Source organism: Arctopsyche grandis, unplaced genomic scaffold (genome assembly GCF_051622035.1).
Source record: "Arctopsyche grandis isolate Sample6627 unplaced genomic scaffold, ASM5162203v2 HiC_scaffold_32, whole genome shotgun sequence".
Lineage (NCBI taxonomy): Eukaryota > Metazoa > Arthropoda > Insecta > Trichoptera > Hydropsychidae > Arctopsyche > Arctopsyche grandis.
In genome coordinates, this window is record NW_027518437.1 from 1,407,681 (window position 1) to 1,434,536 (window position 26,856).

A 26,856-nucleotide genomic window follows, 5' to 3' on the forward strand; every position below is an offset into this window, starting at 1 on the left:
ATCTGAACCTTACCATCACCGAAATCAAATAAATTGGACATTGCCAAAATATCCACAAAAAGTTCTTATCCTACCAAACCTCACCCATCTGAACCTAACCATCACCGAAATCAAAGAATTGGACATAGCGAAAATATCCACAAAACGTGCTTACCTTTTTTTTTTTTTTTTTTTTTTTTTTTTTTATCGTCGGAGGTGGGGAATCTTCCAAAGACATCCTCCAGCCCGAACTGGAGGATAGTGTCGGATTTTTACCGACTAAACCCCACCCCCTTGACACCTCTGCTCCCCGGACACATTTTCATGTTTTGCTTCGGGAAAGCAGTTTTGTCTTAGCCATTTATGGCTCTTCCTTCGAGTTCTCGGGTTCTTTCTGCTTCTTCTTTATTTTTCATTATCATCGAAGCAAATGCTTCCCACGCTGACCAGGCAGTTGCGCTATCCAGTATGACGAAGATTATGTTTATCGGCGTCAGGTGTTCTACGCCGATTACAGTTCTGAATGTTCTTCTGTCGTCTTCCCATGCTGGACAATCAAAGGTTGTGTGGGCCGCGTCGTCTTTCTCGTTTTCACAGTGGTGGCACTTCGGAGTTGTTTCCTTTCCTATTTTGTGTAGGTAGGTCCCGAAGCACCCGTGACCTGTGAGTATTTGGGTCGTGTGGTGATTTAGTTCGCCGTGCTTTCTTTGGCACCACGCTTTTAGGTCTCCGATGAGATGGTGTGTCCATCGACCTTTTTCAGAGTTGTTCCATCTGTCTTGCCATTTGATTATCGTTGTTTCTCTGGCTGTACTCTTTTTTTCACCTCTGTAGATCGCTTGTCGTTCTAGAGCGAGTAAGTCGATCGGTGGAATGGCGCACAACACCAGGATGGCATCTTCTGATACTGTTCGGTATGCCGCTGCGACTCTTAATGCAGCTCTTCTTTGTACTCTAGCGAAGCTGAGCCTCGTCCTCTCAACCTTTGTTTTTTCCGCCCAAATCGGAGCACCGTACAGGAGGACTGAGTGTACTACTTCACAGTATAGTTTTCTTCTCCTCTGTTTCGGTCCACCGATGTTGGGCATCAGTCTGGCGAGGTCTTCTGCTATTTGGGCCGCCCTAGCTCCCGCTTTTTCCGCATGTTTTGCAAAGCGTAGTTTGTCATCTAACTGCACTCCCAAATACCGCAGTGATCTGCTGAACGTCACCTCAAAACCGTTGACTGTTATTTGAGGAGGCAGCAGCTTTCTACGTCTTGTGAAGAATACAGCTTCGGTTTTCTGGACGGCGAGCTCCAAGCCCGCATCCACGAGCCATTTTTTAACCCTTCTTATGGCTTCTTCGCTTCTTAGGCGTAAAGATGTTGTGTTCTTTGCGGTGACAAGCAACGCGACATCGTCAGCAAAGGCGACCAGGCTCGTTTCATCTGGCATTTGGATCTTCAACAAGCCGTCGTACATTACATTCCAAAGCGCCGGGCCCAGGACCGATCCCTGTGGTACGCCCGCAGTGACTGATCGTTCGTATTTTTTGCCCATGCATTCATACAGAAGGATTCTGTCCGAAAAATAGCTTTCGATCATCTTGATAAGTTTTTCCGGAGCATTGATAGTGACTAATGCATCGAGAGTCCTTCCCCAGTTGGCAGTGTTGAATGCATTTTTTATGTCGAGCGCGATCATCACAACATGTTTGCTCGCCTTGACGCTCCCACGCCATGCAAGTCTTACGGTGTTTACGACTTCACTGATCGCGTCAATAGTTGAGCGACCGGGTCGAAATCCAAATTGCTGCGATGACAGTCCTGTGTCGCTGTTTTCTAGCTGTTGTTGTAGTCGCTGTAGGAGAAGTCTCTCTAGTAACTTTCCTACCCCATCAAGTAGGCAGAGTGGCCTGTATGATGAAGGTCCTGGTGGTGCTTACCGTGCTTACCTCACAATACCTAACCCAACCTAACCTAACCATCACCGAAGTCAGAGAATTTGACATTGCCAAAATATCCACAAAAAGTTCTTATCCTACCAAACCTCACCCATATGAACCTAACCTTCACCGAAATCAAAGAATTCGACATTGCCAAAATATCCACAAAACGTGCTTACCTCACTATACCTTATCCAACCTAACCTAACCATCACCAAAGTTAGAAAATTCGACATTGCCAAAATATCCACAAAAAGTTCTTATCCTACCAAACCTTACCCATCTGAACCTAACCATCACCGAAATCAAAGAATTGGACATTGCCAAAATATCCACAAAACGTGCTTACCTCACAATACCTTATCCAACCTAACCTAACCATCACTGAAGTCAGAGAATTCGACATTGCCAAAATATCCACAAAAAGTTCTTATCCTACCAAACCTCACCCATCTGAACCTTACCATCACCGAAATCAAAGAATTGAACATTGCAAAAATATCCACAAAACGTGCTTACCTCACAATTCCTAACCTAACCTAACCTAACCATCACCGAAGTCAGAGAATTCGACATTGCCAAAATATCCACAAAAAGTTTTTATCCTACCAAACATCACCCATCTGAACCTAACCATCACCGTAATCAAAGAATTCAACATTGCCATAATATCCACAAAACGTGCTTATCTCACAATACCTAACCCAACCTAACCTAACCATCACCGAAGTCAGAGATGTTGACATTGCCAAAATATCCACAAAAAGTTCTTATCCTACCAAACCTCACCCATCTGAACCTAACCATCACCGAAATCAAAGAATTGGACATTTCTTAAATATTCACAAAATGTGCTTACTTCACAATACCTAATCCAACCTAACCTAACCATCACCGAAGTCAGAAAATTTGACATTGCCAAAATATCCACAAAAAGTTCTTATCCGACCAAACCTCACCCATCTGAACCTAACCATCACCGAAATCTAAGAATTGGACATTGCCAAAATATCTACAAAACGTGCTTACCTCACAATACCATACCCAAACTAACCTTACCATCACCGAAGTCAGAGAATTCGACATTGACAAAATATCCACAAAAAGTTCTTATCCTACCAAACCTCACCCATCTGAACCTAACCATCACCGAAATCAAAGAATTAGACATTGCCAAAATATCCACAAAACGTGCTTACCTCACCATATCTAACTTAACCTAACCTTACCATCACCGAAGTCAAAGAATTCAACATTGCCAAAATATCCACAAAAAGTTCTTATCCTACCAAACATCTCCCATCTGAACCTAACCATCACCGAAATCAAAGATTCGGACATTGCCAAAATATCCACAAAACGTGCTTACCTCTCAATACCTAACCCAACCTAACCTAACCATCACCGAAGTTAGAGAATTAGACATTGCCAAAATATCCACAAAAAGTTCTTATCCTACCAAACCTCACCCATCTGAACCTAACCATCACCGAAATTAAAGAATTGGACATTGCCAAAATATTCACAAAACATGCTTACTTCACAATATTTAACCCAACCTAACCTAACCATCACCAAAGTCAGAGAATTCGACATTGCCAAAATATCCACAAAAAGTTCTTATCCTACCAAACCTCACCCATCTGAACCTAACCATCACCGAAATTAAAGAATTAGACATTACCAAAATATCCACAAAACGTGCTTACCTCACCATACCTAATCTTACCTAACCTAACCATCACCAAAGTCAAAGAGTTTGACATTGCCAAAATATCCACAAAAAGTTATTACCCCACCAAACCTCACCCATCTGAACCTTACCATCACCGAAATCAAATAAATTGGACATTGCCAAAATATCCACAAAACATGCTTTTTCACCGTACCTAACCTAACCTAAGCTAACCATCACCGAAGTCAGAGAATTCGACATTGCCAAAATATCCACAAAAAGTTCTTATCCTAACAAACCTCACCCATCTGAACCTTACCATCACCGAAATCAAAGAATAAGACATTGCCAAAATATCCACAAAACGTGCTTACCTCACAATACCTAACCCAACCTAACCTTACCATCACCAAAGTCAGAGATTTTGACATTGCCAAAATATCCACAAAAAGTTTTTATCCTACCAAACCTCACCCATCTGAACCTAACCATCACCGTAATCAAAGAATTAAACATTGCCATAATATCCACAAAACGTGCTTATCTCACAATACCTAACCCAACCTAACCTAACCATCACCGAAGTCAGAGATTTCGACATTGCCAAAATATCCACAAAAAGTTCTTATCCTACCAAACCTCACCAATCTGAACCTAACAATCACCGAAATCAAAGAATTGGACATTGCCAAAATATCCACAAAACGTTCTTACTTCACAATACCTAATGCAATCTAACCTAACCATCACCGAAGTCAGAAAATTCGACATTGCCAAAATATCCACAAAAAGTTCTTATCCGACCAAACCTCACCCATCTGAACCTAACCATCACCGAAATCTAAGAATTGGATATTGCCAAAATATCCACAAAACGTGCTTACCTCACAATACCATACCCAACCTAACCTAACCATCACCGAAGTCAGAGAATTCGACATTGACAAAATATCCACAAAAAGTTCTTATCCTACCAAACCTCACCCATCTGAACCTAACCATCACCGAAATCAAAGAATTTGACATTGCCAAAATATCCACAAAACGTGCTTAACTCACCATACCTAACTTAACCTAACCTTACCATCACCGAAGTCAAAGAATTCTACATTGCCAAAATATCCACAAAAAGTTCTTATCCTACCAAACATCTCCCATCTGAACCTAACCTTCACCGAAATCAAAGATTTAGACATTGCCAAAATATCCACAAAACGTGCTTACTTCACAATAACTAACCCAACCTAACCTAACCATCACCGAAGTCAGAGAATTCGACATTGCCAAAATATCCACAAAAAGTTCTTATCCTACCAAACCTCACTTATCTGAACCTAACCATCACCGAAATCAAAGAATTAGACAATGATAAAATATCCACAAAACGTGCTTACTTCACAATACCTAACCCAACCTAACCTAACCATCACCGAAGTCAGAGAATTCGACATTGCCAAAATATCCACAAAAAGTTCTTATCCTACCAAACCTCACTTATCTGAACCTAACCATCACCGAAATCAAAGAATTAGGCTTGACAAAATATCCATAAAACGTGCTTACTTCACAATACCTAACCCAACCTAACCTAACCATCACCGAAGTCAGAGAATTCGACATTGCCAAAATATCCACAAAAAGTTCTTATCCTACCAAACCTCACCCATCTGAACCTAACCATCACCGAAATCAAAGAATTAGGCTTCACAAAATATCCACAAAACGTGCTTACCTCACAATACCAAACCCAACCTAACCTAACCATCACCGAAGTCAGAGAATTCGACAATGCCAAAATATCCACAAAAAGTTCTTATCCTACCAAACCTCACCCATCTGAACCTAACCATCACCGAAATCAAAGAATTAGGCTTGACAAAATATCCATAAAACGTGCTTACCTCACAATACCTAACCCAACCTAACCTAACCATCACCGAAGTCAGAGAATTCGACATTGCCAAAATATCCACAAAAAGTTCTTATCCTACCAAACCTCACCCATCTGAACCTAACCATCACCGAAATCAAAAAATTGGATATTGATAAATAATCCACAAAACGAGTTTACCTCACAATACCTTACCCAACCTAACCTAACCATCACCGAAGTCAGAGAATTCGACATTGCCAAAATATCCACAAAAAGTTCTTTTCCTACCAAACCTCACTTATCTGAACCTAACCATCACCGAAATCAAAGAATAAGACAATGATAAAATATCCACAAAACGTGCTTACTTCACAATACCTAACCCAACCTAACCTAACCATCACCGAAGTCAGAGAATTCGACATTGCCAAAATATCCACAAAAAGTTCTTATCCTACCAAACCTCACCCATCTGAACCTAACCATCACCGAAATCAAAGAATTGGACATTAATAAAATATCCACGAAACGTGCCTTTCTCACAATATCTTATCCAACCTAACCTAACCATCACCGAAGTCAGAGAATTCGACATTGCCAAAATATCCACAAAAAGTTCTTATCCTACAGAACCTCACCCATCTGAACCTAACCATCACCGAAATCAAAGAATTGGACATTGCGAAAATATCCACAAAACGTGCTTACTTCACAATACCTAAACCAACCTAACCTAACCATCACCGAAGTCAGAGAATTCGACATTGCCAAAATATCCACAAAAAGTTCTTATTCTACCAAACCTCACTTATCTGAACCTAACCATCACTGAAATCAAAGAATTGGACAATGATACAATATCCACAAAACGTGCTTACCTCACAATACCTAACCCAACCTAACCTAACCATCACCGAAGTCAGAGAATTCGACATTGCCAAAATATCCACAAAAAGTTCTTATCCTACCAAATTTCACCCATCTGAACCTAACGATCATCGAAATCAAAGAATTGGACATTGCCAAAATATCCACAAAACGTGCTTACCTCACTATACCTTATCCAACCTAACCTAACCATCACCGAAGTCAGAGAATTCGACATTGCCAAAATATCCACAAAAATTTCTTATCCTACAAAACCTCACCCATCTGAACCTAACCATCACCGAAATCAAAGAATTAGACATTGCCAAAATATCCACAAAACGTGCTTACCTCACCATATTTAACCCAACCTAACCTTATCATCACCGAAGTCAAAGAATTCGACATTGCCAAAATATCCACAAAAAGTTCTTATCCTACCAAACCTCTCCCATCTGAACCTAACCATCACTGAAATCAAAGAATTCGACATTGACAAAATATTCACAAAACGTGCTTCCCTCACCATACCTAACCCAACCTAACCTTACCATCACCGAAGTCCGAGAATTCGACATTGCCAAAATATCCACAAAAAGTTCTTATCCTACCAAACCTCACCCATCTGAACCTAACCATCACAGAAATTAAAGAATTAGGCTTGCCAAAATATCCACAAAACGTGTTTACCTCACAATACCTAACCCAACCTAACCTAACCATCACCGAAGTCAGAGAATTCGACATTGCCAAAATATCCACAAAAAGTTCTTATCCTACCAAACCTCACTTATCTGAACCTAACCATCACCGAAATCAAAGAATTAGGCTTGACAAAATATCCATAAAACGTGCTTACTTCACAATACCTAACCCAACCTAACCTAACCATCACCGAAGTCAGAGAATTCGACATTGCCAAAATATCCACAAAAAGTTCTTATCCTACCAAACCTCACCCATCTGAACCTAACCATCACCGAAATCAAAAAATTAGGCTTGACAAAAAATCCACAAAACGTGCGTACCTCACAATACCTAACCTAACCTAACCTAACCATCACCGAAGTCAGAGAGTTCGACAATGCCAAAATATCCACAAAAAGTTCTTATCCTACCAAACCTCACCCATCTGAACCTAACCATCACCGAAATCAAAGAATTAGGCTTGACAAAATATCCATAAAACGTGCTTACCTCACAATACCTAACCCAACCTAACCTAACCATCACCGAAGTCAGAGAATTCGACATTGCCAAAATATCCACAAAAAGTTCTTATCCTACAAGACCTCACCCATCTGAACCTAACCATCACCGAAATCAAAGAATTGGATATTGATAAATAATCCACAAAACGAGTTTACCTCACAATACCTAACCCAACCTAACTTACCATCACCGAAGTCAGAGAATTCGACATTGCCAAAATATCCACAAAAAGTTCTTATCCTACCAAACCTCACTTATCTGAACCTAACCATCACCGAAATCAAAGAATTAGACAATGATAAAATATCCACAAAACGTGCTTACTTCACAATACCTAACCCAACCTAACCTAACCATCACCGAAGTCAGAGAATTCGACATTGCCAAAATATCCACAAAAAGTTCTTATCCTACCAAATTTCACCCATCTGAACCTAACGATCATCGAAATCAAAGAAATGGACATTGCCAAAATATCCACAAAACGTGCTTACCTCACTATACCTTATCCAACCTAACCTAACCATCACCGAAGTCAGAGAATTCGACATTGCCAAAATATCCACAAAAATTTTTTATCCTACAAAACCTCACCCATCTGAACCTAACCATCACCGAAATCAAAGAAATAGACATTGCCAAAATATCCACAAAACGTGCTTACCTCACCATATTTAACCCAACCTAACCTTATCATCACCGAAGTCAAAGAATTCGACATTGCCAAAATATCCACAAAAAGTTCTTATCCTACCAAACCTCTCCCATCTGAACCTAACCATCACTGAAATCAAAGAATTCGACATTGACAAAATATCCACAAAACGTGCTTCCCTCACCATACCTAACCCAACCTAACCTTACCATCACCGAAGTCCGAGAATTCGACATTGCCAAAATATCCACAAAAAGTTCTTATCCTACCAAACCTCACCCATCTGAACCTAACCATCACAGAAATTAAAGAATTAGGCTTGCCAAAATATCCACAAAACGTGTTTACCTCACAATACCTAACCCAACCTAACCTAACCATCACCGAAGTCAGAGAATTCGACATTGCCAAAATATCCACAAAAAGTTCTTATCCTACCAAACCTCACTTATCTGAACCTAACCATCACCGAAATCAAAGAATTAGGCTTGACAAAATATCCATAAAACGTGCTTACTTCACAATACCTAACCCAACCTAACCTAACCATCACCGAAGTCAGAGAATTCGACATTGCCAAAATATCCACAAAAAGTTCTTATCCTACAGAACCTCACCCATCTGAACCTAACCATCACCGAAATCAAAGAATTGGACATTGCGAAAATATTCACAAAACGTGCTTACTTCACAATACCTAAACCAACCTAACCTAACCATCACCGAAGTCAGAGAATTCGACATTGCCAAAATATCCACAAAAAGTTCTTATTCTACCAAACCTCACTTATCTGAACCTAACCATCACTGAAATCAAAGAATTGGACAATGATACAATATCCACAAAACGTGCTTACCTCACAATACCTAACCCAACCTAACCTAACCATCACCGAAGTCAGAGAATTCGACATTGCCAAAATATCCACAAAAAGTTCTTATCCTACCAAACCTCACTTATCTGAACCTAACCATCACCGAAATCAAAGAATTAGACAATGATAAAATATCCACAAAACGTGCTTACTTCACAATACCTAACCCAACCTAACCTAACCATCACCGAAGTCAGAGAATTCGACAATGCCAAAATATCCACAAAAAGTTCTTATCCTACCAAACCTCACCCATCTGAACCTAACCATCACCGAAATCAAAGAATTAGGCTTGACAAAATATCCATAAAACGTGCTTACCTCACAATACCTAACCCAACCTAACCTAACCATCACCGAAGTCAGAGAATTCGACATTGCCAAAATATCCACAAAAAGTTCTTATCCTACCAAACCTCACCCATCTGAACCTAACCATCACCGAAATCAAAAAATTGGATATTGATAAATAATCCACAAAACGAGTTTACCTCACAATACCTTACCCAACCTAACCTAACCATCACCGAAGTCAGAGAATTCGACATTGCCAAAATATCCACAAAAAGTTCTTATCCTACCAATCCTCACTTATCTGAATCTAACCATCACCGAAATCAAAGAATTAGACAATGATAAAATATCCACAAAACGTGCTTACTTCACAATACCTAACCCAACCTAACCTAACCATCACCGAAGTCAGAGAATTCGACATTGCCAAAATATCCACAAAAAGTTCTTATCCTACCAAACCTCACCCATCTGAGCCTAACCATCAACGAAATTAAAGAATTAGACATTGCCAAAATATCTACAAAACATGCTTACCTCACAGTGCCTAACCCAACCTAACCTAACCATCACCGAAGTCAGAGAATTCGACAATGCCAAAATATCCACAAAAAGTTCTTATCCTACCAAACCTCACCCATCTGAACCTAACCATCACCGAAATTAAAGAATTAGGCTTGCCAAAATATCCACAAAACGTGTTTACCTCACAATACCTAACCCAACCTAACCTAACCATCACCGAAGTCAGAGAATTTGACATTGCCAAAATATCCACAAAAAGTTCTTATCCTACCAAACCTCACCCATCTGAACCTAACCATCACCGAAATCAAGGAATTGGACATTAATAAAATATCCACGAAACGTGCCTTTCTCACAATATCTTATCCAACCTAACCTAACCATCACCGAAGTCAGAGAATTCGACATTGCCAAAATATCCACAAAAAGTTCTTATCCTACAGAACCTCACCCATCTGAACCTAACCATCACCGAAATCAAAGAATTGGACATTGCGAAAATATCCACAAAACGTGCTTACTTCACAATACCTAAACCAACCTAACCTAACCATCACCGAAGTCAGAGAATTCGACATTGCCAAAATATCCACAAAAAGTTCTTATTCTACCAAACCTCACTTATCTGAACCTAACCATCACTGAAATCAAAGAATTGGACAATGATACAATATCCACAAAACGTGCTTACCTCACAATACCTAACCCAACCTAACCTAACCATCACCGAAGTCAGAGAATTCGACATTGCCAAAATATCCACAAAAAGTTCTTATCCTACCAAATTTCACCCATCTGAACCTAACGATCATCAAAATCAAAGAATTGGACATTGCCAAAATATCCACAAAACGTGCTTACCTCACTATACCTTATCCAACCTAACCTAACCATCACCGAAGTCAGAGAATTCGACATTGCCAAAATATCCACAAAAATTTCTTATCCTACAAAACCTCACCCATCTGAACCTAACCATCACCGAAATCAAAGAATTAGACATTGCCAAAATATCCACAAAACGTGCTTACCTCACCATATTTAACCCAACCTAACCTTATCATCACCGAAGTCAAAGAATTCGACATTGCCAAAATATCCACAAAAAGTTCTTATCCTACCAAACCTCTCCCATCTGAACCTAACCATCACTGAAATCAAAGAATTCGACATTGACAAAATATCCACAAAACGTGCTTCCCTCACCATACCTAACCCAACCTAACCTTACCATCAGCGAAGTCCGAGAATTCGACATTGCCAAAATATCCACAAAAAGTTCTTATCCTACCAAACCTCACCCATCTGAACCTAACCATCACAGAAATTAAAGAATTAGGCTTGCCAAAATATCCACAAAACGTGTTTACCTCACAATACCTAACCCAACCTAACCTAACCATCACCGAAGTCAGAGAATTCGACATTGCCAAAATATCCACAAAAAGTTCTTATCCTACCAAACCTCACTTATCTGAACCTAACCATCACCGAAATCAAAGAATTAGGCTTGACAAAATATCCATAAAACGTGCTTACTTCACAATACCTAACCCAACCTAACCTAACCATCACCGAAGTCAGAGAATTCGACATTGCCAAAATATCCACAAAAAGTTCTTATCCTACCAAACCTCACCCATCTGAACCTAACCATCACCGAAATCAAAAAATTAGGCTTGACAAAAAATCCACAAAACGTGCGTACCTCACAATACCTAACCTAACCTAACCTAACCATCACCGAAGTCAGAGAGTTCGACAATGCCAAAATATCCACAAAAAGTTCTTATCCTACCAAACCTCACCCATCTGAACCTAACCATCACCGAAATCAAAGAATTAGGCTTGACAAAATATCCATAAAACGTGCTTACCTCACAATACCTAACCCAACCTAACCTAACCATCACCGAAGTCAGAGAATTCGACATTGCCAAAATATCCACAAAAAGTTCTTATCCTACAAGACCTCACCCATCTGAACCTAACCATCACCGAAATCAAAGAATTGGATATTGATAAATAATCCACAAAACGAGTTTACCTCACAATACCTAACCCAACCTAACTTACCATCACCGAAGTCAGAGAATTCGACATTGCCAAAATATCCACAAAAAGTTCTTATCCTACCAAACCTCACTTATCTGAACCTAACCATCACCGAAATCAAAGAATTAGACAATGATAAAATATCCACAAAACGTGCTTACTTCACAATACCTAACCCAACCTAACCTAACCATCACCGAAGTCAGAGAATTCGACATTGCCAAAATATCCACAAAAAGATCTTATCCTACCAAATTTCACCCATCTGAACCTAACGATCATCGAAATCAAAGAAATGGACATTGCCAAAATATCCACAAAACGTGCTTACCTCACTATACCTTATCCAACCTAACCTAACCATCACCGAAGTCAGAGAATTCGACATTGCCAAAATATCCACAAAAATTTTTTATCCTACAAAACCTCACCCATCTGAACCTAACCATCACCGAAATCAAAGAAATAGACATTGCCAAAATATCCACAAAACGTGCTTACCTCACCATATTTAACCCAACCTAACCTTATCATCACCGAAGTCAAAGAATTCGACATTGCCAAAATATCCACAAAAAGTTCTTATCCTACCAAACCTCTCCCATCTGAACCTAACCATCACTGAAATCAAAGAATTCGACATTGACAAAATATCCACAAAACGTGCTTCCCTCACCATACCTAACCCAACCTAACCTTACCATCACCGAAGTCCGAGAATTCGACATTGCCAAAATATCCACAAAAAGTTCTTATCCTACCAAACCTCACCCATCTGAACCTAACCATCACAGAAATTAAAGAATTAGGCTTGCCAAAATATCCACAAAACGTGTTTACCTCACAATACCTAACCCAACCTAACCTAACCATCACCGAAGTCAGAGAATTCGACATTGCCAAAATATCCACAAAAAGTTCTTATCCTACCAAACCTCACTTATCTGAACCTAACCATCACCGAAATCAAAGAATTAGGCTTGACAAAATATCCATAAAACGTGCTTACTTCACAATACCTAACCCAACCTAACCTAACCATCACCGAAGTCAGAGAATTCGACATTGCCAAAATATCCACAAAAAGTTCTTATCCTACAGAACCTCACCCATCTGAACCTAACCATCACCGAAATCAAAGAATTGGACATTGCGAAAATATCCACAAAACGTGCTTACTTCACAATACCTAAACCAACCTAACCTAACCATCACCGAAGTCAGAGAATTCGACATTGCCAAAATATCCACAAAAAGTTCTTATTCTACCAAACCTCACTTATCTGAACCTAACCATCACTGAAATCAAAGAATTGGACAATGATACAATATCCACAAAACGTGCTTACCTCACAATACCTAACCCAACCTAACCTAACCATCACCGAAGTCAGAGAATTCGACATTGCCAAAATATCCACAAAAAGTTCTTATCCTACCAAACCTCACTTATCTGAACCTAACCATCACCGAAATCAAAGAATTAGACAATGATAAAATATCCACAAAACGTGCTTACTTCACAATACCTAACCCAACCTAACCTAACCATCACCGAAGTCAGAGAATTCGACAATGCCAAAATATCCACAAAAAGTTCTTATCCTACCAAACCTCACCCATCTGAACCTAACCATCACCGAAATCAAAGAATTAGGCTTGACAAAATATCCATAAAACGTGCTTACCTCACAATACCTAACCCAACCTAACCTAACCATCACCGAAGTCAGAGAATTCGACATTGCCAAAATATCCACAAAAAGTTCTTATCCTACCAAACCTCACCCATCTGAACCTAACCATCACCGAAATCAAAAAATTGGATATTGATAAATAATCCACAAAACGAGTTTACCTCACAATACCTTACCCAACCTAACCTAACCATCACCGAAGTCAGAGAATTCGACATTGCCAAAATATCCACAAAAAGTTCTTATCCTACCAAACCTCACTTATCTGAATCTAACCATCACCGAAATCAAAGAATTAGACAATGATAAAATATCCACAAAACGTGCTTACTTCACAATACCTAACCCAACCTAACCTAACCATCACCGAAGTCAGAGAATTCGACATTGCCAAAATATCCACAAAAAGTTCTTATCCTACCAAACCTCACCCATCTGAGCCTAACCATCAACGAAATTAAAGAATTAGACATTGCCAAAATATCTACAAAACATGCTTACCTCACAGTGCCTAACCCAACCTAACCTAACCATCACCGAAGTCAGAGAATTCGACAATGCCAAAATATCCACAAAAAGTTCTTATCCTACCAAACCTCACCCATCTGAACCTAACCATCACCGAAATTAAAGAATTAGGCTTGCCAAAATATCCACAAAACGTGTTTACCTCACAATACCTAACCCAACCTAACCTAACCATCACCGAAGTCAGAGAATTTGACATTGCCAAAATATCCACAAAAAGTTCTTATCCTACCAAACCTCACCCATCTGAACCTAACCATCACCGAAATCAAGGAATTGGACATTAATAAAATATCCACGAAACGTGCCTTTCTCACAATATCTTATCCAACCTAACCTAACCATCACCGAAGTCAGAGAATTCGACATTGCCAAAATATCCACAAAAAGTTCTTATCCTACAGAACCTCACCCATCTGAACCTAACCATCACCGAAATCAAAGAATTGGACATTGCGAAAATATCCACAAAACGTGCTTACTTCACAATACCTAAACCAACCTAACCTAACCATCACCGAAGTCAGAGAATTCGACATTGCCAAAATATCCACAAAAAGTTCTTATTCTACCAAACCTCACTTATCTGAACCTAACCATCACTGAAATCAAAGAATTGGACAATGATACAATATCCACAAAACGTGCTTACCTCACAATACCTAACCCAACCTAACCTAACCATCACCGAAGTCAGAGAATTCGACATTGCCAAAATATCCACAAAAAGTTCTTATCCTACCAAATTTCACCCATCTGAACCTAACGATCATCAAAATCAAAGAATTGGACATTGCCAAAATATCCACAAAACGTGCTTACCTCACTATACCTTATCCAACCTAACCTAACCATCACCGAAGTCAGAGAATTCGACATTGCCAAAATATCCACAAAAATTTCTTATCCTACAAAACCTCACCCATCTGAACCTAACCATCACCGAAATCAAAGAATTAGACATTGCCAAAATATCCACAAAACGTGCTTACCTCACCATATTTAACCCAACCTAACCTTATCATCACCGAAGTCAAAGAATTCGACATTGCCAAAATATCCACAAAAAGTTCTTATCCTACCAAACCTCTCCCATCTGAACCTAACCATCACTGAAATCAAAGAATTCGACATTGACAAAATATCCACAAAACGTGCTTCCCTCACCATACCTAACCCAACCTAACCTTACCATCAGCGAAGTCCGAGAATTCGACATTGCCAAAATATCCACAAAAAGTTCTTATCCTACCAAACCTCACCCATCTGAACCTAACCATCACAGAAATTAAAGAATTAGGCTTGCCAAAATATCCACAAAACGTGTTTACCTCACAATACCTAACCCAACCTAACCTAACCATCACCGAAGTCAGAGAATTCGACATTGCCAAAATATCCACAAAAAGTTCTTATCCTACCAAACCTCACTTATCTGAACCTAACCATCACCGAAATCAAAGAATTAGGCTTAACAAAATATCCATAAAACGTGCTTACTTCACAATACCTAACCCAACCTAACCTAACCATCACCGAAGTCAGAGAATTCGACATTGCCAAAATATCCACAAAAAGTTCTTATCCTACCAAACCTCACCCATCTGAACCTAACCATCACCGAAATCAAAAAATTAGGCTTGACAAAAAATCCACAAAACGTGCGTTCCTCACAATACCTAAACTAACCTAACCTAACCATCACCGAAGTCAGAGAGTTCGACAATGCCAAAATATCCACAAAAAGTTCTTATCCTACCAAACCTCACCCATCTGAACCTAACCATCACCGAAATCAAAGAATTGGATATTGATAAATAATCCACAAAACGAGTTTACCTCACAATACCTAACCCAACCTAACCTAACCATCACCGAAGTCAGAGAATTCGACATTGCCAAAATATCCACAAAAAGTTCTTATCCTACCAAACCTCACTTATCTGAACCTAACCATCACCGAAATCAAAGAATTACACAATGATAAAATATCCACAAAACGTGCTTACTTCACAATACCTAACCCAACCTAACCTAACCATCACCGAAGTCAGAGAATTCGACATTGCCAAAATATCCACAAAAAGTTCTTATCCTACCAAACCTCACCCATCTGAACCTAACCATCACCGAAATCAAAGAATTGGATATTGATAAATAATCCACAAAACGAGTTTACCTCACAATACCTAACCCAACCTAACCTAACCATCACCGAAGTCAGAGAATTCGACATTGCCAAAATATCCACAAAAAGTTCTTATCCTACCAAACCTCACTTATCTGAACCTAACCATCACCGAAATCAAAGAATTAGACAATGATAAAATATCCACAAAACGTGCTTACTTCACAATACCTAACCCAACCTAACCTAACCATCACCGAAGTCAGAGAATTCGACATTGCCAAAATATCCACAAAAAGTTCTTATCCTACCAAACCTCACTTATTTGAACCTAACCATCACCGAAATCAAAGAATTAGGCTTGACAAAATATCCATAAAACGTGCTTACTTCACAATACCTAACCCAACCTAACCTAACCATCACCGAAGTCAGAGAATTCGACATTGCCAAAATATCCACAAAAAGTTCTTATCCTACCAAACCTCACCCATCTGAACCTAACCATCACCGAAATCAAAGAATTGGACATTAATAAAATATCCACGAAACGTGCCTTTCTCACAATATCTTATCCAACCTAACCTAACCATCACCGAAGTCAGAGAATTCGACATTGCCAAAATATCCACAAAAAGTTCTTATCCTACAGAACCTCACCCATCTGAACCTAACCATCACCGAAATCAAAGAATTGGACATTGCGAAAATATCCACAAAACGTGCTTACTTCACAATACCTAAACCAAACTAACCTAACCATCACCGAAGTCAGAGAATTCGACATTGCCAAAATATCCACAAAAAGTTCTTATCCTACCAAACCTCACTTATCTGAACCTAACCATCACCGAAATCAAAGAATTAGGCTTGACAAAATATCCATAAAACGTGCTTACTTCACAATACCTAACCCAACCTAACCTAACCATCACCGAAGTCAGAGAATTCGACATTGCCAAAATATCCACAAAAAGTTCTTATCCTACCAAACCTCACCCATCTGAACCTAACCATCACCGAAATCAAAGAATTGGATATTGATAAATAATCCACAAAACGAGTTTACCTCACAATGCCTAACCCAACCTAACCTAACCATCACCGAAGTCAGAGAATTCGACATTGCCAAAATATCCACAAAAAGTTCTTATCCTACCAAACCTCACTTATCTGAACCTAACCATCACCGAAATCAAAGAATTACACAATGATAAAATATCCACAAAACGTGCTTACTTCACAATACCTAACCCAACCTAACCTAACCATCACCGAAGTCAGAGAATTCGACATTGCCAAAATATCCACAAAAAGTTCTTATCCTACCAAACCTCACCCATCTGAACCTAACCATCACCGAAATCAAAGAATTGGACATTAATAAAATATCCACGAAACGTGCCTTTCTCACAATATCTTATCCAACCTAACCTAACCATCACCGAAGTCAGAGAATTCGACATTGCCAAAATATCCACAAAAAGTTCTTATCCTACAGAACCTCACCCATCTGAACCTAACCATCACCGAAATCAAAGAATTGGACATTGCGAAAATATCCACAAAACGTGCTTACTTCACAATACCTAAACCAACCTAACCTAACCATCACCGAAGTCAGAGAATTCGACATTGCCAAAATATCCACAAAAAGTTCTTATTCTACCAAACCTCACTTATCTGAACCTAACCATCACTGAAATCAAAGAATTGGACAATGATACAATATCCACAAAACGTGCTTACCTCACAATACCTAACCCAACCTAACCTAACCATCACCGAAGTCAGAGAATTCGACATTGCCAAAATATCCACAAAAAGTTCTTATCCTACCAAATTTCACCCATCTGAACCTAACGATCATCGAAATCAAAGAATTGGACATTGCCAAAATATCCACAAAACGTGCTTACCTCACTATACCTTATCCAACCTAACCTAACCATCACCGAAGTCAGAGAATTCGACATTGCCAAAATATCCACAAAAATTTCTTATCCTACAAAACCTCACCCATCTGAACCTAACCATCACCGAAATCAAAGAATTAGACATTGCCAAAATATCCACAAAACGTGCTTACCTCACCATATTTAACCCAACCTAACCTTATCATCACCGAAGTCAAAGAATTCGACATTGCCAAAATATCCACAAAAAGTTCTTATCCTACCAAACCTCTCCCATCTGAACCTAACCATCACTGAAATCAAAGAATTCGACATTGACAAAATATCCACAAAACGTGCTTCCCTCACCATACCTAACCCAACCTAACCTTACCATCACCGAAGTCCGAGAATTCGACATTGCCAAAATATCCACAAAAAGTTCTTATCCTACCAAACCTCACCCATCTGAACCTAACCATCACAGAAATTAAAGAATTAGGCTTGCCAAAATATCCACAAAACGTGTTTACCTCACAATACCTAACCCAACCTAACCTAACCATCACCGAAGTCAGAGAATTCGACATTGCCAAAATATCCACAAAAAGTTCTTATCCTACCAAACCTCACCCATCTGAACCTAACCATCACCGAAATCAAAAAATTAGGCTTGACAAAAAATCCACAAAACGTGCGTACCTCACAATACCTAACCTAACCTAACCTAACCATCACCGAAGTCAGAGAGTTCGACAATGCCAAAATATCCACAAAAAGTTCTTATCCTACCAAACCTCACCCATCTGAACCTAACCATCACCGAAATCAAAGAATTAGGCTTGACAAAATATCCATAAAACGTGTTTACCTCACAATACCTAACCCAACCTAACCTAACCATCACCGAAGTCAGAGAATTCGACATTGCCAAAATATCCACAAAAAGTTCTTATCCTACAAAACCTCACCCATCTGAACCTAACCATCACCGAAATCAAAGAATTGGATATTGATAAATAATCCACAAAACGAGTTTACCTCACAATACCTAACCCAACCTAACCTAACCATCACCGAAGTCAGAGAATTCGACATTGCCAAAATATCCACAAAAAGTTCTTATCCTACCAAACCTCACTTATCTGAACCTAACCATCACCGAAATCAAAGAATTAGACAATGATAAAATATCCACAAAACGTGCTTACTTCACAATACCTAACCCAACCTAACCTAACCATCACCGAAGTCAGAGAATTCGACATTGCCAAAATATCCACAAAAAGTTCTTATCCTACCAAGTTTCACCCATCTGAACCTAACGATCATCGAAATCAAAGAAATGGACATTGCCAAAATATCCACAAAACGTGCTTACCTCACTATACCTTATCCAACCTAACCTAACCATCACCGAAGTCAGAGAATTCGACATTGCCAAAATATCCACAAAAATTTCTTATCCTACAAAACCTCACCCATCTGAACCTAACCATCACCGAAATCAAAGAATTAGACATTGCCAAAATATCCACAAAACGTGCTTACCTCACCATATTTAACCCAACCTAACCTTATCATCACCGAAGTCAAAGAATTCGACATTGCCAAAATATCCACAAAAAGTTCTTATCCTACCAAACCTCTCCCATCTGAACCTAACCATCACTGAAATCAAAGAATTCGACATTGACAAAATATCCACAAAACGTGCTTCCCTCACCATACCTAACCCAACCTAACCTTACCATCACCGAAGTCCGAGAATTCGACATTGCCAAAATATCCACAAAAAGTTCTTATCCTACCAAACCTCACCCATCTGAACCTAACCATCACAGAAATTAAAGAATTAGGCTTGCCAAAATATCCACAAAACGTGTTTACCTCACAATACCTAACCCAACCTAACCTAACCATCACCGAAGTCAGAGAATTCGACATTGCCAAAATATCCACAAAAAGTTCTTATCCTACCAAACCTCACTTATCTGAACCTAACCATCACCGAAATCAAAGAATTAGGCTTGACAAAATATCCATAAAACGTGCTTACTTCACAATACCTAACCCAACCTAACCTAACCATCACCGAAGTCAGAGAATTCGACATTGCCAAAATATCCACAAAAAGTTCTTATCCTACAGAACCTCACCCATCTGAACCTAACCATCACCGAAATCAAAGAATTGGACATTGCGAAAATATCCACAAAACGTGCTTACTTCACAATACCTAAACCAACCTAACCTAACCATCACCGAAGTCAGAGAATTCGACATTGCCAAAATATCCACAAAAAGTTCTTATTCTACCAAACCTCACTTATCTGAACCTAACCATCACTGAAATCAAAGAATTGGACAATGATACAATATCCACAAAACGTGCTTACCTCACAATACCTAACCCAACCTAACCTAACCATCACCGAAGTCAGAGAATTCGACATTGCCAAAATATCCACAAAAAGTTCTTATCCTACCAAACCTCACTTATCTGAACCTAACCATCACCGAAATCAAAGAATTAGACAATGATAAAATATCCACAAAACGTGCTTACTTCACAATACCTAACCCAACCTAACCTAACCATCACCGAAGTCAGAGAATTCGACATTGCCAAAATATCCACAAAAAGTTCTTATCCTACCAAACCTCACTTATCTGAACCTAACCATCACCGAAATCAAAGAATTAGGCTTGACAAAATATCCATAAAATGTGCTTACTTCACAATACCTAACCCAACCTAACCTAACCATCACCGAAGTCAGAGAATTCGACATTGCCAAAATATCCACAAAAAGTTCTTATCCTACCAAACCTCACCCATCTGAACCTAACCATCACCGAAATCAAAGAATTAGGCTTGACAAAATATCCACAAAACGTGCTTACCTCACAATACCAAACCCAACCTAACCTAACCATCACCGAAGTCAGAGAATTCGACAATGCCAAAATATCCACAAAAAGTTCTTATCCTACCAAACCTCACCCATCTGAACCTTACCATCACCGAAATCAAAGAATTAGGCTTGACAAAATATCCATAAAACGTGCTTACCTCACAATACCTAACCCAACCTAACCTAACCATCACCGAAGTCAGAGAATTCGACATTGCCAAAATATCCACAAAAAGTTCTTATCCTACCAAACCTCACCCATCTGAACCTAACCATCACCGAAATCAAAAAATTGGATATTGATAAATAATCCACAAAACGAGTTTACCTCACAATACCTTACCCAACCTAACCTAACCATCACCGAAGTCAGAGAATTCGACATTGCCAAAATATCCACAAAAAGTTCTTATCCTACCAAACCTCACTTATCTGAACCTAACCATCACCGAAATCAAAGAATAAGACAATGATAAAATATCCACAAAACGTGCTTACTTCACAATACCTAACCCAACCTAACCTAACCATCACCGAAGTCAGAGAATTCGACATTGCCAAAATATCCACAAAAAGTTCTTATCCTACCAAACCTCACCCATCTGAGCCTAACCATCAACGAAATTAAAGAATTAGACATTGCCAAAATATCTACAAAACATGCTTACCTCACAGTGCCTAACCCAACCTAACCTAACCATCACCGAAGTCAGAGAATTCGACAATGCCAAAATATCCACAAAAAGTTCTTATCCTACCAAACCTCACCCATCTGAACCTAACCATCACCGAAATTAAAGAATTAGGCTTGCCAAAATATCCACAAAACGTGCTTACTTCACAATACCTAAACCAACCTAACCTAACCATCACCGAAGTCAGAGAATTCGACATTGCCAAAATATCCACAAAAAGTTCTTATTCTACCAAACCTCACTTATCTGAACCTAACCATCACTGAAATCAAAGAATTGGACAATGATACAATATCCACAAAACGTGCTTACCTCACAATACCTCACCCAACCTAACCTAACCATCACCGAAGTCAGAGAATTCGACATTGCCAAAATATCCACAAAAAGTTCTTATCCTACCAAATTTCACCCATCTGAACCTAACGATCATCGAAATCAAAGAATTGGACAATTCCAAAATATCCACAAAACGTGCTTACCTCACTATACCTTATCCAACCTAACCTTACCATCACCGAAGTCAGAGAATTCGACATTGCCAAAATATCCACAAAAATTTCTTATCCTACAAAACCTCACCCATCTGAACCTAACCATCACCGAAATCAAAGAATTAGACATTGCCAAAATATCCACAAAACGTGCTTACCTCACCATATTTAACCCAACCTAACCTTATCATCACCGAAGTCAAAGAATTCGACATTGCCAAAATATCCACAAAAAGTTCTTATCCTACCAAACCTCTCCCATCTGAACCTAACCATCACTGAAATCAAAGAATTCGACATTGACAAAATATCCACAAAACGTGCTTCCCTCACCATACCTAACCCAACCTAACCTTACCATCACCGAAGTCCGAGAATTCGACATTGCCAAAATATCCACAAAAAGTTCTTATCCTACCAAACCTCACCCATCTGAACCTAACCATCACAGAAATTAAAGAATTAGGCTTGCCAAAATATCCACAAAACGTGTTTACCTCACAATACCTAACCCAACCTAACCTAACCATCACCGAAGTCAGAGAATTCGACATTGCCAAAATATCCACAAAAAGTTCTTATCCTACCAAACCTCACTTATCTGAACCTAACCATCACCGAAATCAAAGAATTAGGCTTAACAAAATATCCATAAAACGTGCTTACTTCACAATACCTAACCCAACCTAACCTAACCATCACCGAAGTCAGAGAATTCGACATTGCCAAAATATCCACAAAAAGTTCTTATCCTACCAAACCTCACCCATCTGAACCTAACCATCACCGAAATCAAAAAATTAGGCTTGACAAAAAATCCACAAAACGTGCGTACCTCACAATACCTAAACTAACCTAACCTAACCATCACCGAAGTCAGAGAGTTCGACAATGCCAAAATATCCACAAAAAGTTCTTATCCTACCAAACCTCACCCATCTGAACCTAACCATCACCGAAATCAAAGAATTGGATATTGATAAATAATCCACAAAACGAGTTTACCTCACAATACCTAACCCAACCTAACCTAACCATCACCGAAGTCAGAGAATTCGACATTGCCAAAATATCCACAAAAAGTTCTTATCCTACCAAACCTCACTTATCTGAACCTAACCATCACCGAAATCAAAGAATTACACAATGATAAAATATCCACAAAACGTGCTTACTTCACAATACCTAACCCAACCTAACCTAACCATCACCGAAGTCAGAGAATTCGACATTGCCAAAATATCCACAAAAAGTTCTTATCCTACCAAACCTCACCCATCTGAACCTAACCATCACCGAAATCAAAGAATTGGATATTGATAAATAATCCACAAAACGAGTTTACCTCACAATACCTAACCCAACCTAACCTAACCATCACCGAAGTCAGAGAATTCGACATTGCCAAAATATCCACAAAAAGTTCTTATCCTACCAAACCTCACTTATCTGAACCTAACCATCACCGAAATCAAAGAATTAGACAATGATAAAATATCCACAAAACGTGCTTACTTCACAATACCTAACCCAACCTAACCTAACCATCACCGAAGTCAGAGAATTCGACATTGCCAAAATATCCACAAAAAGTTCTTATCCTACCAAACCTCACCCATCTGAACCTAACCATCACCGAAATCAAAGAATTGGATATTGATAAATAATCCACAAAACGAGTTTACCTCACAATACCTAACCCAACCTAACCTAACCATCACCGAAGTCAGAGAATTCGACATTGCCAAAATATCCACAAAAAGTTCTTATCCTACCAAACCTCACTTATTTGAACCTAACCATCACCGAAATCAAAGAATTAGGCTTGACAAAATATCCATAAAACGTGCTTACTTCACAATACCTAACCCAACCTAACCTAACCATCACCGAAGTCAGAGAATTCGACATTGCCAAAATATCCACAAAAAGTTCTTATCCTACCAAACCTCACCCATCTGAACCTAACCATCACCGAAATCAAAGAATTGGACATTAATAAAATATCCACGAAACGTGCCTTTCTCACAATATCTTATCCAACCTAACCTAACCATCACCGAAGTCAGAGAATTCGACATTGCCAAAATATCCACAAAAAGTTCTTATCCTACAGAACCTCACCCATCTGAACCTAACCATCACCGAAATCAAAGAATTGGACATTGCGAAAATATCCACAAAACGTGCTTACTTCACAATACCTAAACCAACCTAACCTAACCATCACCGAAGTCAGAGAATTCGACATTGCCAAAATATCCACAAAAAGTTCTTATCCTACCAAACCTCACCCATCTGAACCTAACCATCACCGAAATCAAAGAATTGGATATTGATAAATAATCCACAAAACGAGTTTACCTCACAATACCTAACCCAACCTAACCTAACCATCACCGAAGTCAGAGAATTACACAATGATAAAATATCCACAAAACGTGCTTACTTCACAATACCTAACCCAACCTAACCTAACCATCACCGAAGTCAGAGAATTCGACATTGCCAAAATATCCACAAAAAGTTCTTATCCTACCAAACCTCACCCATCTGAACCTAACCATCACCGAAATCAAAGAATTGGATATTGATAAATAATCCACAAAACGAGTTTACCTCACAATACCTAACCCAACCTAACCTAACCATCACCGAAGTCAGAGAATTCGACATTGCCAAAATATCCACAAAAAGTTCTTATCCTACCAAACCTCACTTATCTGAACCTAACCATCACCGAAATCAAAGAATTAGACAATGATAAAATATCCACAAAACGTGCTTACTTCACAATACCTAACCCAACCTAACCTAACCATCACCGAAGTCAGAGAATTCGACATTGCCAAAATATCCACAAAAAGTTCTTATCCTACCAAACCTCACCCATCTGAACCTAACCATCACCGAAATCAAAGAATTGGATATTGATAAATAATCCACAAAACGAGTTTACCTCACAATACCTAACCCAACCTAACCTAACCATCACCGAAGTCAGAGAATTCGACATTGCCAAAATATCCACAAAAAGTTCTTATCCTACCAAACCTCACTTATCTGAACCTAACCATCACCGAAATCAAAGAATTAGACAATGATAAAATATCCACAAAACGTGCTTACTTCACAATACCTAACCCAACCTAACCTAACCATCACCGAAGTCAGAGAATTCGACATTGCCAAAATATCCACAAAAAGTTCTTATCCTACCAAACCTCACCCATCTGAACCTAACCATCACCGAAATCAAAGAATTGGATATTGATAAATAATCCACAAAACGAGTTTACCTCACAATACCTAACCCAACCTAACCTAACCATCACCGAAGTCAGAGAATTCGACATTGCCAAAATATCCACAAAAAGTTCTTATCCTACCAAACCTCACCCATCTGAACCTAACCATCACCGAAATCAAAGAATTGGACATTAATAAAATATCCACGAAACGTGCCTTTCTCACAATATCTTATCCAACCTAACCTAACCATCACCGAAGTCAGAGAATTCGACATTGCCAAAATATCCACAAAAAGTTCTTATCCTACAGAACCTCACCCATCTGAACCTAACCATCACCGAAATCAAAGAATTGGACATTGCGAAAATATCCACAAAACGTGCTTACTTCACAATACCTAAACCAACCTAACCTAACCATCACCGAAGTCAGAGAATTCGACATTGTCAAAATATCCACAAAAAGTTCTTATTCTACCAAACCTCACTTATCTGAACCTAACCATCACTGAAATCAAAGAATTGGACAATGATACAATATCCACAAAACGTGCTTACCTCACAATACCTAACCCAACCTAACCTAACCATCACCGAAGTCAGAGAATTCGACATTGCCAAAATATCCACAAAAAGTTCTTATCCTACCAAATTTCACCCATCTGAACCTAACGATCATCGAAATCAAAGAATTGGACATTGCCAAAATATCCACAAAACGTGCTTACCTCACTATACCTTATATAACCTAACCTAACCATCACCGAAGTCAGAGAATTCGACATTGCCAAAATATCCACAAAAATTTCTTATCCTACAAAACCTCACCCATCTGAACCTAACCATCACCGAAATCAAAGAATTAGACATTGCCAAAATATCCACAAAACGTGCTTACCTCACCATATTTAACCCAACCTAACCTTACCATCACCGAAGTCCGAGAATTCGACATTGCCAAAATATCCACAAAAAGTTCTTATCCTACCAAACCTCACCCATCTGAACCTAACCATCACAGAAATTAAAGAATTAGGCTTGCCAAAATATCCACAAAACGTGTTTACCTCACAATTTCTAACCCAACCTAACCTAACCATCACCGAAGTCAGAGAATTCGACATTGCCAAAATATCCACAAAAAGTTCTTATCCTACCAAACCTCACTTATCTGAACCTAACCATCACCGAAATCAAAGAATTAGGCTTGACAAAATATCCATAAAACGTGCTTACTTCACAATACCTAACCCAACCTAACCTAACCATCACCGAAGTCAGAGAATTCGACATTGCCAAAATATCCACAAAAAG